Here is a 13280-nt window from a genome sequence, read left to right as displayed (position 1 = left end):
AAGAGGTCATATAATTCATTTAGGTTGCAGGCAATTCTACTGCACTTTGAAATGCCTTCCTGGTCAAAGCATTTCTTTGCACAAACCTATTTTTTTTCATGGATTTTTGAGAAAAGAATATATTTTTTCTGATGTGAACTGCTTTTCCCTACCCTAATCTGTTAAATTATCCCCAGTCCAAAATAAATAACAATGTTGAATAGTGTATCAAAGAATTTTCTTTTTCTTTTCTTTTCTGGTTTGTGGGCTTTTGGCTCATACTCAGGAGCTATTGTTGCTGTGCTGGGGATTCAACCAGGGTTTTGGTCATTACAGTCACAAAGAAGGTCAGTGCCTTACCTCCTGTGCTACTCTGGCCCCTCGAGGTTTCTTCTTCTTCTTTTTAATTGAATCACCATGAGATGCAATTGCATAATCTTGGGGCAGCTAGGGAAGCCCGACGGCTCTCCCCCTCACTGCCTAGGTTGGGTGGTCTTGGGCCTGCTCACCCAGCAGGGGCGACCCGTGCCATGGGGCAGACAAAGGAGGAAACGAGGGCTAAGCTGGTTGGTTGATCAGTTTCTGTCTATTCCATTCTCCCCACTGGCCTGTTCCAGTCTCTCTGAGCCCCGCTTCTAGTCTCACACTGCCCCTAATTTCCATCTCCTCCTGTCACTTCTGCTCATCTCTCCAAGCTCCAACTTGCTCCCTGTTCTCTCTCTAGTCTCTCTCCTCCCACTCTCTCATCTGTCCATCCCCTTGCACTGGAGGTAGATGCTACACACAGTCCAGTAGCAAAATTGACATAAGAAAGCCCTTTCTGACTGCCCATCAGGCTCAAGGGTGGAAACAGCACATAGGGGTGTTCCTCTTCTCCTCTGTCCAATAACTTAATTAGCATCTTAATTGACATCTTAATCACTGTTATTTTTGTATGGACACAGTAAGAGATACATTGAGGCTTGTAGGGCAGCCCACCTGGCAACATCTTGCCAAAGACTCAGACTACAGTGCTCAGGCCAGATTAATCTTTCCAATCCCTAACAGAGTCCAAATCTAGTTATTACTTTTTGGATCATGACAGAATTTGTGCATGACATGCTCTTAACTTATAGTTAAGCATTTTGGCACTTTGGCCAGACCCATTTCGATGCCAGGGTAGCACATAGCTCACCGTTTGCCTCGGGTCCATCCAGTCCCTCATTGGGACCCTGCTTTTGGGATGCTAGGAAGTAAGGGCAACTGAGGCTTAAGTTGAGACAACAGATGTCCAGGAGGAAAATATTGAGAGTCCATTAACTCCCAAGTTACAAAAGCATAGCATTTGTATGGGCACAAACTGTCTTCTTGTGCCCATACAAAAAGGACATTGCTCTGAATTCACTATGCAAAGGACTTAAGGAGAAGAGAAAAAAATATTTAAAAGTCAAGAGAGCACAAAGAAAGAAATTACAAATAAACAGAAATGGGAGCACTGTGGTGGGAGTAACCCAATAAACCTAAGCTCCCTGCGGCAAGGCAGAAAGGACAAACCAATGTGTATTACATACAAAGCTTTCATGTTTGAGTAGATTTCTTAATAAATCTGAATATAGTCATAAAAGATTCTTGTCTTACCTTAACTGAACGAAGATACTGATCAAAGAAATATCATTGACCCGTTAAACCTATTGTTTTCTTTATACGTGGTCATTTCTTGCATCCAGATTCAAGTATCTGTTCTGTTGTTCTTACATCCTCTCATATCCCCTGTCTACTTCTATCCTCTTATTTGGGAGTAGGGTATAATTTAAAACATGGAAGACCTCAGGACTCATCTCCTCACCTATTATCTTCCTCCCAGCATTTTTTATGCATTCATATCCACTTATTTTCTTGTCCAAGGTGTTTATATATCCCTAACAAATAAGTACTCCTTTAGTCCCTTACAGTATTAAGAAAACTCATCTCTAATCTTCTATCTTCTTAATCATTAGCTTCTTTTTTTTTCAACTTAGAATCATATGAGCTTTTTGAAGGCATGTACTGGATTAGATTTTGATAATGATAAATGTGCAGCTTTGCTTTTAAGTTTTTAGCTCTTCTTTATTATTTTGTATTTTTCTATCTTTGCCTTAGGTCTGAGATCCAAAAGATCCTCACCAAGACTTATGTCAAACTTTGCCATTTATGTTTGCCTGTAAGTTCTTTTTGTAAGGTCATTCAAATCTTTAATCTGTATTAACATTTTATATATGTATAATAGTAATTCAGAATCATTAATTTCCATGTGACTGTCCAATTGGCCCAACACATTTATTGAAAAGACGCTCCTATCCCCATTATATATACTTAAAAAATATTCTTTAGTGTAGACAAATGAAAGGAACAACTGTTGATGCAGTTCTAGATATCAAATTAGATAACAAAACTTCCATACTAAAGCAATAAATATTAAAAATCAATTTCATGTGAATTGTTATATCTCATCCCAAGGCAGTTGTATTTTTCTAAGAAATTACTAAGCTATTTGTTGTTAGTTGAGGTGTTTGTGTTATTCGTTTTGCTTGTTAAATTTAGTTGGCTTCTATGCTACTTCCTCATCTAATTTGGTGTGCTCCTATTAGCATTTCAGTATTGAGGAGTTAGAGGGTGTCCCGAAGTCCAGAGACTTCAAGCTCTATGGCCTAGGCCTATGGATTGACATGGCAGTGGCTATGGAAGGTAGGTGTAGCTACCAGGGCTTTGAAAATATTGGGGGGAGGGAGTGGTAGAGAGGGCTAGGTACCCAAACTGACACTGAGAGGACACCAGATTTCTCAGTCTGGGCACTGGAGTACCTGAAGTTATTAGAAGTTTGGCATCTCTGCAGAGAATATTATTGAAGAAATGGAGCCCTTTACATGGCTGCAGTGGTGGGGTATGGGTGTACCCGCGTGGACTTTGACAGAGTTGCTTGGCCCAGTCACCTCCTGAGGATACCCCAGGGTCTTCAGCCATGGGGACTGGCTTTTCTATAAATTTTAGCTGAATTTTGGCTTGCACTTTCTTGGAGATTTAGTTGGGAATTAGTAGAGCAGGGAAGGGTTGGCCACACACAGTGGTGGTCTGGGGTTACTTCCAGCTCGGAGCTCAAGGATTACTCCTGGTGGTGCTTGGGATGCCAGAGTTTGAACCCAGGTTGGGTTGTGCACGGCACTCACTCTGCATGCTGTACTATCTCTCGGGCCTGCATTTTTTCTTGTTCATTTCTCTTCTTTAGTCTAAATACTTTACTTAATTCTGGTTAAAAGAAAAATGAATTTGCCCATTACTGATACCTCTTCTAAGTAGAATCATCTAGTACTTTTTCTGTAACTTGCTTACTTTACTCTGCATAATGCTTGCAAGATTCACCCTCATTATAAGATTTTCTTCATGGAAAAAAACTTTTATAAATTTATTTTAGTGTAGACAAAAGCCACAACTGTTGATACAATTCTAGAATTGAAACTGATTAGATAACAAGCTCCAATATAAAAATCTAAAAGTATAAAATGCCAATTTTTATTGATAATTTTTATGTCTCATCAAGGGGTTGTTAAGTCCTTGTCTAAGAATTTAAGCTGTTTGTTGCTAGTTAAATTATTAAATTACTGTTTTTGTTTGTTGAGCTTAGTTGGTTTCTATATTACTTTCCCATCTAATTTGGTGTGCACGTACTGGAATTTCAGTATTGAAGAATCAGGAGGTATCTTGCAATTGCATAATTAAAAGACTTCAGGATCTATGATCTCTGCACCAGTGTACCTGAAAATTTTCGCAGTTTTGTGGTGCCTCTGTAGAGAAATTTAGTGGAGTTCTGGAGTTTAGCCATTGTTTTGTCAAAATGGTGGGGTGTGGGAACATCTCTCAGGGCTTAAGCAGGGTGATTAATCAGCCTGTCTTCTCCAGAGTTTTCAGCTACTAGACCTGGTGTTTTCATGAATTATATTTGTTGGGCTTGCATCTCTTCAGGGACTTAGTTGGGAATTGGTAGAGCAGGGTCAGTGTGTGAGTCAATATGTCCCTGTTGTATATTCTTGTCAAAACATAACTGAACATAAGTAAATGTGTTTATTTCTGCATTCTCTATTATGTTATATTGATTTGTGTGTCTGTTTTTACACCAACTACCATAGTGTTGATTGCTTATACTATGTCATAGAGTTTCAAATGAGGGAATAATGCCTCTAGTTTTGTTATTTCTTCTGATTGAATATGCTATTTGGGTATTTGTGGTTACATAAAGTCAGAATTGTTCTTTTTCTCTGAAAAATGTAGTGACTTTTTTTTTCTTAAAATATTTTTAGTGAATCACCATAAGATACAGTTACAGACATACAAACTTTTGTGATTATGCTTCAGTCATACAATGATCGAGTACCCATTCCTTCACCAGTGCCCATTCTCTACCTCCAATGTTCCCTGTATTCCTCCCACCCCCCACAGTCCCCTCCCCCTCTCCCCTGCGTCTGTGGCAGGCACATTCCCTTTTACTATCTTTCTCCTTTTTTGGTGTTATGGTTTGCAATACAGGTAGTAAGTGGCCACCATGTTTGGTCTATAGTCTACTTTCAGTATGCATCTCCCATCCTGAGCGAGCCCTCCAAGCATCATTCACTTAGTGGTCCCTTCGCAATCCCAGCTGTTTCTTCCCCCAGCATGTGAGGCCAGCTTCCAAGACTTGGAGTGATCCTACTGGCCCTTATCTCTACTATCCTTAAGTGTTAGTCTCCCATTCTGTTACTTTATATTCCACAAATGAGAGCAGTGATTCTATGTCTCTCTCTCTCTGGTTCATTGTACTTAGGATGATATTCTCCATGTCGATCCACAGATATGCAAATTTCATGACTTTATCTTTTCTAACAGCTGCATTGTATTCCATTGTGTAGATGTACCAGGGCTTCTTCAACTAGTTACCTGTTCTGTGGCACTTGGGTTTTTTCAAGGTTCTGGCTATTGAAAATAATGCTTCAATAAACATACAAGTGCAGATATCATTTCTGTAATTTTTTGAATCTCCCAGATGTATTTCCAGAAGTGGTATTGCTGGGTCAAATGGGAGTTTATTTTCTAATTTTTTGAGAAATGTCCGTATTGTTTTCCAAAAGGGCTAAACCAGTTGGCATTCCCACCAGCAGTGAAGGAGAGTCCCATTCTCCCCGCAACCACTCCAACACCAGTTGCTTTTATTCTTTTGGCATGCCAGTCTCTGATGTAAGATGGTATCTCATTGTTGTTATGATCTGCATCTCCCTGATAATTAGTGATGAGCCATTTTTTCATGTGTCTTTTGGCCATTCGGATTTCATCTTTGAGAAAGCTTCTGTTCATTTCCTAGCCCCATTTTCTGATGGGGTTGGATGTTTTCTTCTTGTAGAGTTCAACCAGTGCCTTGTATATCCTTAATATTAACTCCTTTTAGATGGGTATTGGGTGAATATTCTTTCCCATTCTGTAGACTGTCTTTGTATTCTGGTCAATGTTTGTTTTTGAGGTACAGAAGCTTCTTAGTTTAAGATAGTCTCATTTTTTTTTAATCTGTTTCCACTTGCTTGGTCAGTGGCATTTCATCTTTGAAGAAACTTTTAGATTCAATGTCATGGAGGGCAAATGAACCTTTTTTCAATGTACTTTTTGGATTCTGATCTGATGTTGAGGTCTTTAATCCATTTTGGTCTGACTTTTGTTCATGGTGTTAGATAGAGGTCTGAGCCCATTTTTTCTGCATGTAGCTGTCCAGTTTTGCCAGCACCACTTGTTAAGGAGGATTTCCTTGCTCCACTTCACATTTCTTGCTCTCTTATCAAAGATTAGATGATAATATATTTGAAGGTGTGTGTAAGAAAATTCAATCCTATTCCATTGCTCTGTGGATCTGTCTTTGTTCTAATACCATGCTGTTTTAATTATTACTGCTTTGTAGTACCTTTTGAGGTTGGGGAAGGTGATGCCTCTCATCTTCCCCCCCCCCCAATAATTGCTTTAGCTATTCGTGGGTACTTGTTCCATATGAATTTCAGGAGTGCTTGATCAATTTCTTTGAAGAATGTCATGGGTACACTTATAGGGATCACATCGAACTCATATAATGCTTTGGGGAGCATTGCCATTTTGACAATATTAATTCTCCCAATCCATAAGCAGGAGATGTGTTTCCATTTCCTCATGTCTTTTATTTCTTGAAGCAATGTTTTGTAGTTTTCTTTGTACAGGTCTTTTACCTCCTTAGTTAAGCTGATTGTGAGGTACTTTGTTTTCTGAGGCATGTTTGTGAATGGGATTGTTTTTTTTTATATCACTTTCTTCCCATTATTTGAATATAGGAAATCCATGGACTTTTGCATATTGATTTTATAGCCTGCAACTTGACTATACAAGTCTATTGTTTCTAGGAGCTTCTTTGTAGAGGCTTTAGTGTTCTCTAAATATAGTATCATATAATCTGTGAATAGTGAGAACTTGATTTCTTCGTATCTGGATGTCCTTAATGTCTTTTTCTTGCCTAACTGCTATGGCAAGTACTTCCAGTACTATATTGAATTGAAGAGGTGAGAGTGGACATCCTGTCTTGTCCCTGATCTTTGGGGGAAAACTTTTCAGTTTTTCCCCATTGAGGATAATGCTTGCCATAGGTTTGTGGTAAATGGCTTTGACTATATTGAAGAAAGTTTCTTCAATTCCCATTTGGTGAGAGTTTTCATCATAAATGGGTGCTGGATCTTGTCAAATGCTTCACTGCATCTGTTGATATGGTCATATGGTTTTTATCTTTTCTTTTATGATGGATTATGTTGATTGACTTGCGAATGTTAAACCATCCTCACATCCCCGGGATGAATCCCACCTGATCATGGAGTATGATCTTTTGATGAGTTGCTGGATTCTATTTGCTAATTTCTTGTTGAGGATTTTAGGATCTGTGTTCATCAGGGATATCGGCCTATAATTTTCTTTTTTTGTGGTATCTGTTTGCTTTTGGTATTAGGGTGATATGTGCCTCATAAAAACTGTTTGGAAGTGTTTTTATCTCTTGAATATCCTGGAAAAGCTTGAAAAGAACTGGCAATAGTTCCTTTTTAAATGTTTAGAAGAATTCCCTAGTGAATCCATCTGGATCTGGACTTTTGATTTTTGGAAGACTTTTGATTACTATTTCAATTTCCTTGATAGTAATAGGTCTACTCAGGTATTCCAAATCGTCTTGGCTCAGCCTTGGGAGGTTATAGAAATCCAGGAATTTATCCATTTCCTCTAGGTTCTTTTGTTTTGTAGCATAAAGACTTTCAAAGTAATCTCAGATGATCTTTTGAATTTCTTGGTTTCTGTTGTGATATCCCCCTTTCATTTCTGATCTGGCTTATTAAGATTCTCTCTCTCTTTGTGGGTCTTCCTGATGGTTTATCAATCTTGTTTATTTTCTCAAAGAACAAGCTCTTGGTTTCACTGATCTTTCGGAATTTTTTCTTTTTGTTTTCCATGTCATTAATTTCTGCTCTAAGTTTTATTTCTTTCCTCCTGCCTGGTTTGGGCTCCTTTTATTGTTCCTTTTCTAAGACCTTGAGCTGTGAAGTCAAGTTATTTATGTGGGCCCTTTATTCCTTCCTGAGAAATGCTTGCAGTGCTATAAAATTTCCCCTTAACACTGCTTTAGCAGCGTTCCACAAGTTCTGGTAGCTCATGTTTTCATTCTCATTTGTTTCCAGGTGTCTTTTGTTTTCTTCCTTGATTTTCTCCCTGATCCTCTCATTCTTCAACATTGACTTGCTTAATTTCCAGGTATTTGATTTGATTCAACACATATGTGTGTAATTAACTTCTATCTTCAGTGCACTGTGGTCTGAAAAGATAGTTGATACAATTTCTATCTTCCTGATTATATTGAAATATGTTTTGAATTGATCTAATGTCTCCTGTTCAGAGGTCTTTAGAAAAATATTTTTTAAAAGTATTATGGATTACAGCTTTGTCTTGCTAATTGAGAAAGAATAATTAGCAAATAATTTCCAAATCTCTGAGGTACTAGGGCTTGAGGGTTGTATTTTGGGGAAAAGAAACTGTATGGTCAAATTAGATTATTACAAGGAGATCTTTTAAATTTTACCTGCATAAATATTATAATACATGTGTTTTAAGAAAATCTGAAGAGGCATTATAGACGGATTTTCCAGAGCAAAGACAACATAGATATAAGGACATTACAGTGTTCTTAGAAAAATTTGACATGAAAAAAATAGAGATTTTCTACATAGGATGATATAGACTAAGCATGGACATTTTACTGCTTAGACTGCATGTATTTTTCTCTTACAGATTTTCGACCCTACAGATTTCATAATTGTTCCTCCAGATTCAATAATTATCTCTTTACCTGTTTGGCCGTAAAAAACAGGTAAAGCGTATCTTACCAGAAGAATGAAGCACTTGCTTTTCTCTTCATGACACCTTTAATATATTTAATAGTTCATGGCAATACTTTTGCGTAGACATAGGTCCAATGTGGGAGGTATCTTACTGAAGTTGTAGAGGGGTTTATATGCCAATAGTCAACAAAATACTCTCAAGTAGATATTGGAGAACTCTTAAAACTGTATGTTTCATGTAGGTCTTATGGACGCCTGGACATTTGACATACTGCCTGAATTTAAGCCTCAGTTGCCGTCTGATTGGCTTTAGTACCAAATACCTCCAAATAGTGGTCCTTATGGGGGACCCGGGGCAGGTGTGTGTCACCCCTGCTACAGAAGTGACTTGGCACAGGCCAAGGACTCAAAAGTCATACTGGTCAAGGGCAATGTCTTAAAGAGCTAGCCCCTAATCAGAAAAAATTGGTGAAAATATTTCTTCTGTCTCCTTCCAGGCCTAGAAGAAAGGACCCTCTGATTCTAGGTGAAACAAATCTGATGCCTGAGTTGGAAAGTATGACTAAATGCTTCCAGGGAGTAACCACTTTGCTCTATAGCACTGTAGCATTGTTGTTCATCGATTTGCACAAGTGGGCACCAGTAACATCTCCATTGTGAAAGTTGTTACTGTTTTTGGCATATTGAATATGCCATGGATAGCTTGCCAGGCTCTGCCATTTGGGCAGGATACTCTCGGTAGCTTGCTGGGCTCTCTGATAATCAGGACGGAGGAATTGAACCCAGGTCGGCTGTGTGCAAGGCAAATGCCCTACCCTCTGTGCTATTGCTCCAGTCCACCACTTTGCTCTAATTTAGCTAAATTTAAAGTTATAAGTTACTTTAAAGCTACTTATGGTTACCCTGTTCTTAACTAAGCCTAAGCAAAAATGACTGCTACTTTACTAAAGCCAAGCTATTACTTTAATTGTAACGGTGGAGAGAAAACCAGGCTTCATTTCAGAGACACGTCTCTGTGTGTAAAACCAAATTCTAGTCCTATGTAAGGCTAAAAAAAATTAGTAGTTAAAATCCAAAATAAATCCAGCCAGACCCTTGTAAAGCATGCAATGGGTTGGCTCTGGCTAGTTAGATTTTGTTCGAAGTGTTTTTGTTATTGTGGTCTTCCTAATTATTATTGCCAGGGATCATCCTCCTGAAGAGGGGGGGGAATAATAGGGACAAGGGGAACAGATAGGGCAAGATCAAGGGTCTGGCCCTAAGTGAAACAATATCTAGCATGGAATGTCAAGAGGATGGGACTAGGTGGTACCTGATAACATGGATGACCCAGGCCCAGCTCTACTTCAGAATAGAATCACGACAGCATCCTCCCCTCTGTTAATGGTAAACATTCTTGAGACATTTAAAGAAATTCTCACCTTTGTTAAATCTTTGCTAAAAACTTATAAAAGGGGAGGGCTTTAGCACTATCCAGAATCCTGCTTTAGGAGACCCTTCCCAGAATCTGGAGTTTTCCATGAATTCTTTTTTGTTGTTGTTGTTTTCGGACTGGAGTGATAGCACAGAGGGTAGGGCATTTGCCTTGCACATGGCCAACTCGGGTTTGATTCCTCCATCCCTCTCAGAGAGCCCACCAAGCTACTATGAGTAGCCTACCTGCATGGCAGAGCCTAGCAAGCTACCCGCGGTGTATTCAATATGCCAAAAACAGTAACAAGTCTCACAATGGAGATGTTACTGGTGCCCGCTCGAGCAAATCTGTGAACAATGGGACGACAGTGCTATAGTGCCACACTCAGTGGTGGTCAGGTATTACTACTGGGTCTGAGCTCAGGAATCATTACTAGCATTACATTACTGTGGAACCATTTGGTATGCTAGAGTTTGAATCCAGGTAGGCTCCATGCATAGCAAGCGCTGGCTTGACTCTGCATTCTTTTCACTTTCTTTTTCTTACTCTAAAGACTTTCCTGAATTCAGTTAAAAAATCACCTTTATTGATGCTTTGTTTATATTGAATCAGTATTTTTTCCTTTAACCCACTTATTCCTTATAGTGCTTGCAGGATCCATCCGAACTGTAAGACTTTCTTCCATTATTAAGACTACACATATGTATCAAATATTTTCCTATATATTTTGTTCTAAAAATGTTTAATCATACAAATGTTATTATCTGGTGCTTGCTGTAGCTTTACTGTGTCTCCCTCCAGAGTATAACTATCTCTGGTCCATTCTCCCACGGTCCCTTTACCGCTATTCCCTTGGCATTCTCAGATCAGTTTATTGACCACATCTAATGGTTTTTTTCCAATGGGGATTTTCTGATTCCTTTGTTTTTTTTTTATACTCATCATCTGAGTTCAGACATCTGGCATTTATTTGATTTGTCTTTCTGTCTCCAGTGAGACGTGGGCACACTGATACTCAGTATACAGTACCCTGGGGATGGGAGACCAGTCTTGCTGGAGCAGCAGGACAGGGTGCAGGTCACTCATGGTTTTAGGAACATCTGTACAGTGGTTCAATTTTCTCCCTATTTTTGGGCACTGGGTAAAGGTTCTGGATGGTCTATGGCCTATGAACATTATCAAGACCATCCAAGGTTCAGACAACTCACATCGCTAATGCCATATTTAAGAGAAACACTCATTCAAGTATTTAGCTTACTTAAAAATTATGTCATTTTCTGTGTTTCTTTGTTAAATTAAAGTTTTAGGAGTTTCTTTGACTGTCTGGATATTATTCCTTTCTTTGACCCTTTGGAATAAAGAAATCCCTAAAACTCAGTAGTTTAAGGATGCTTGTTTCCTTTCTGTAAATAGCGGTGTTTTTTTGTTTTTTTACTGTTCATTGTCTTTTCTTTTCTGTGAAGGAACTTTTAACTTGGTCTGGTTCCCTGTGTCTGATTTTGCCTTTATTACCAGGGGCTGGTCTCCTTTACTGTTTTGAAAATTCTTTACTCAACTGAGGACTATACCTACACAGAAAACAAAACCAATGATCAAAAATATTCCCTGTCATCTTTTGGTGAAAAACATTCCAAATAAACAGAAGACAGTTTTTATTTTTATAGAATTGGCAAAAATAAAAAATAAAAAAAATGTTTGAACAGATTGCCATGATCTATTAGAGTATTTAAGGACCAGTTAGAGCTCCAGAATTTATTCATGTTATAACTAAGATTTTGTACCTCTCCCACACGATCAACCTCTATTCTGCCCTCTGATTTATTCAATTTTTAAAAATATCATACATGCATGGGATCATGTGGTATTTGTCTTTCTCTGTCTGCCTTATTTCACTTATAAAGTCCTTAAAGTTCAAGATGCTGTAAATGGTAGTATTTCCTTTTTTAGGTCATCCTGACATTTTAATGCATGCCTTTTCTTAGCATTTAAAAAATTTAATTCAGTCATACAACAAATAAGATTAGACTGCTACCAGTAAAGGCTCTGCATTACTGGGGGAATATTATCATTCCCTTGGGGACTTATCTGGGCAAGTAAATTGCTTGCAGTCTATAGTCTGCTCCAGGCTGCACTATAATTTGTTTAACTGTGGGGAATGCCCAACAAGAGCAAGATTATGTCAGATGATCTTTTTACATCAGAGGAGGGAGCAAGGCCAGAGCTGACATGTTCATTTAGAAAGTTATTTCTGTACCTGCTTTAGTTCTGAGTGCTTTGCAGATACAGGATAATAATAGAAACACTAGCTATCATATCAAACTCTGGCTGAGACTATCAACTTGGTGAAAGTTGTGTTAAGCAGAATCATTGATTATAGACCCTGGATCAATATAGGAATGGATGTATATGTAACTGGGGAGAAAGTTCAGGTGGCATGTAGGGACTGAGAGTAAAGGTTACGTTGTGCCTCTCATTTGCTTTCTAAATGAGTAAAGCGAAATGATATTCAATGTGCATGGGATTTTTACTATGTAAGTAACTATGTGAACTTCTTAGTCTCACTAGAGCTGTTGTAGTTTGTTATGCCTATAAAATTGGATCTCCTAGGTACTAAGGGGATTCCAAATCAAACTAAATTCCCCGATTTCAGTATCTATTCTAAAATATTCACCATGCCACTCATCTTTAATTTTTTTTATTGAATCACCACAGATATAAAGTTACAAAGCTTTCATGTTTGAATTTCAATATTGCAATGTTCCAACACCCATTCCTCCACCAGTGTACATTTCCCACCAACAATGTCACCGGTATACTTCTTGCCTTGCCTCTCTATCTTAATGCTAGATAAACATCTGTACATAGTCAGTACTGAGTCAGTACCTGTACAATGGATTGTATACTATTACTTTCAGCCATAGGACAGTCTGAACTTACAAATCACATGTCTGAAGAAAGAAAAACATAGGATCACAATATTGATTCAAGTCGTAATGATTAAAAGTTTAAAAATACAGTTAGTAAGTTTTTTCTTTACCAAGAATTCTATAATTTTATTAAAGTTTAGGTGAGATCATTACAATAGTGTTAAAAATATGTAATTAGGTCCAAGGAGATAGTATAGTGAGGAAGGTGCTTGCCTTACTATTTTTGTGCCCTCTGCCTCCCCCCAGCCCCCCAAAAAGTATATGGTATAGATGTACAAATTTACCATGTCCCATCCCTACCAAAGAGTCTAAGACTGCCTACCATGTCCTTTTGTCACCTTTAGTTCAGTCCTCATTCCCCCCAGCCCTCTCTAGTTTATGCTTGGTAATCTATGTTTTATAATCCAGAGTTAATGTTTTGTCCTTCATTGTTTATATATTGTTTATTTCCTGATTTCATCTCTCTATATATTTCAAAGATGAGTGATATTCTTCTATGAAAATAGTTAAGTTCCTGAGTGTATCCTTGAATTTTGTTTGTAAAATTAGCTTTTAAGACTCCAGATGTTTATGATCACAGTTATTTCCTTAGCA

This window comes from Sorex araneus, chromosome 1 (genome assembly GCF_027595985.1).
Source record: "Sorex araneus isolate mSorAra2 chromosome 1, mSorAra2.pri, whole genome shotgun sequence".
Taxonomy (NCBI): Eukaryota; Metazoa; Chordata; class Mammalia; order Eulipotyphla; family Soricidae; genus Sorex; species Sorex araneus.
This window is presented reverse-complemented; position numbering follows the sequence as displayed.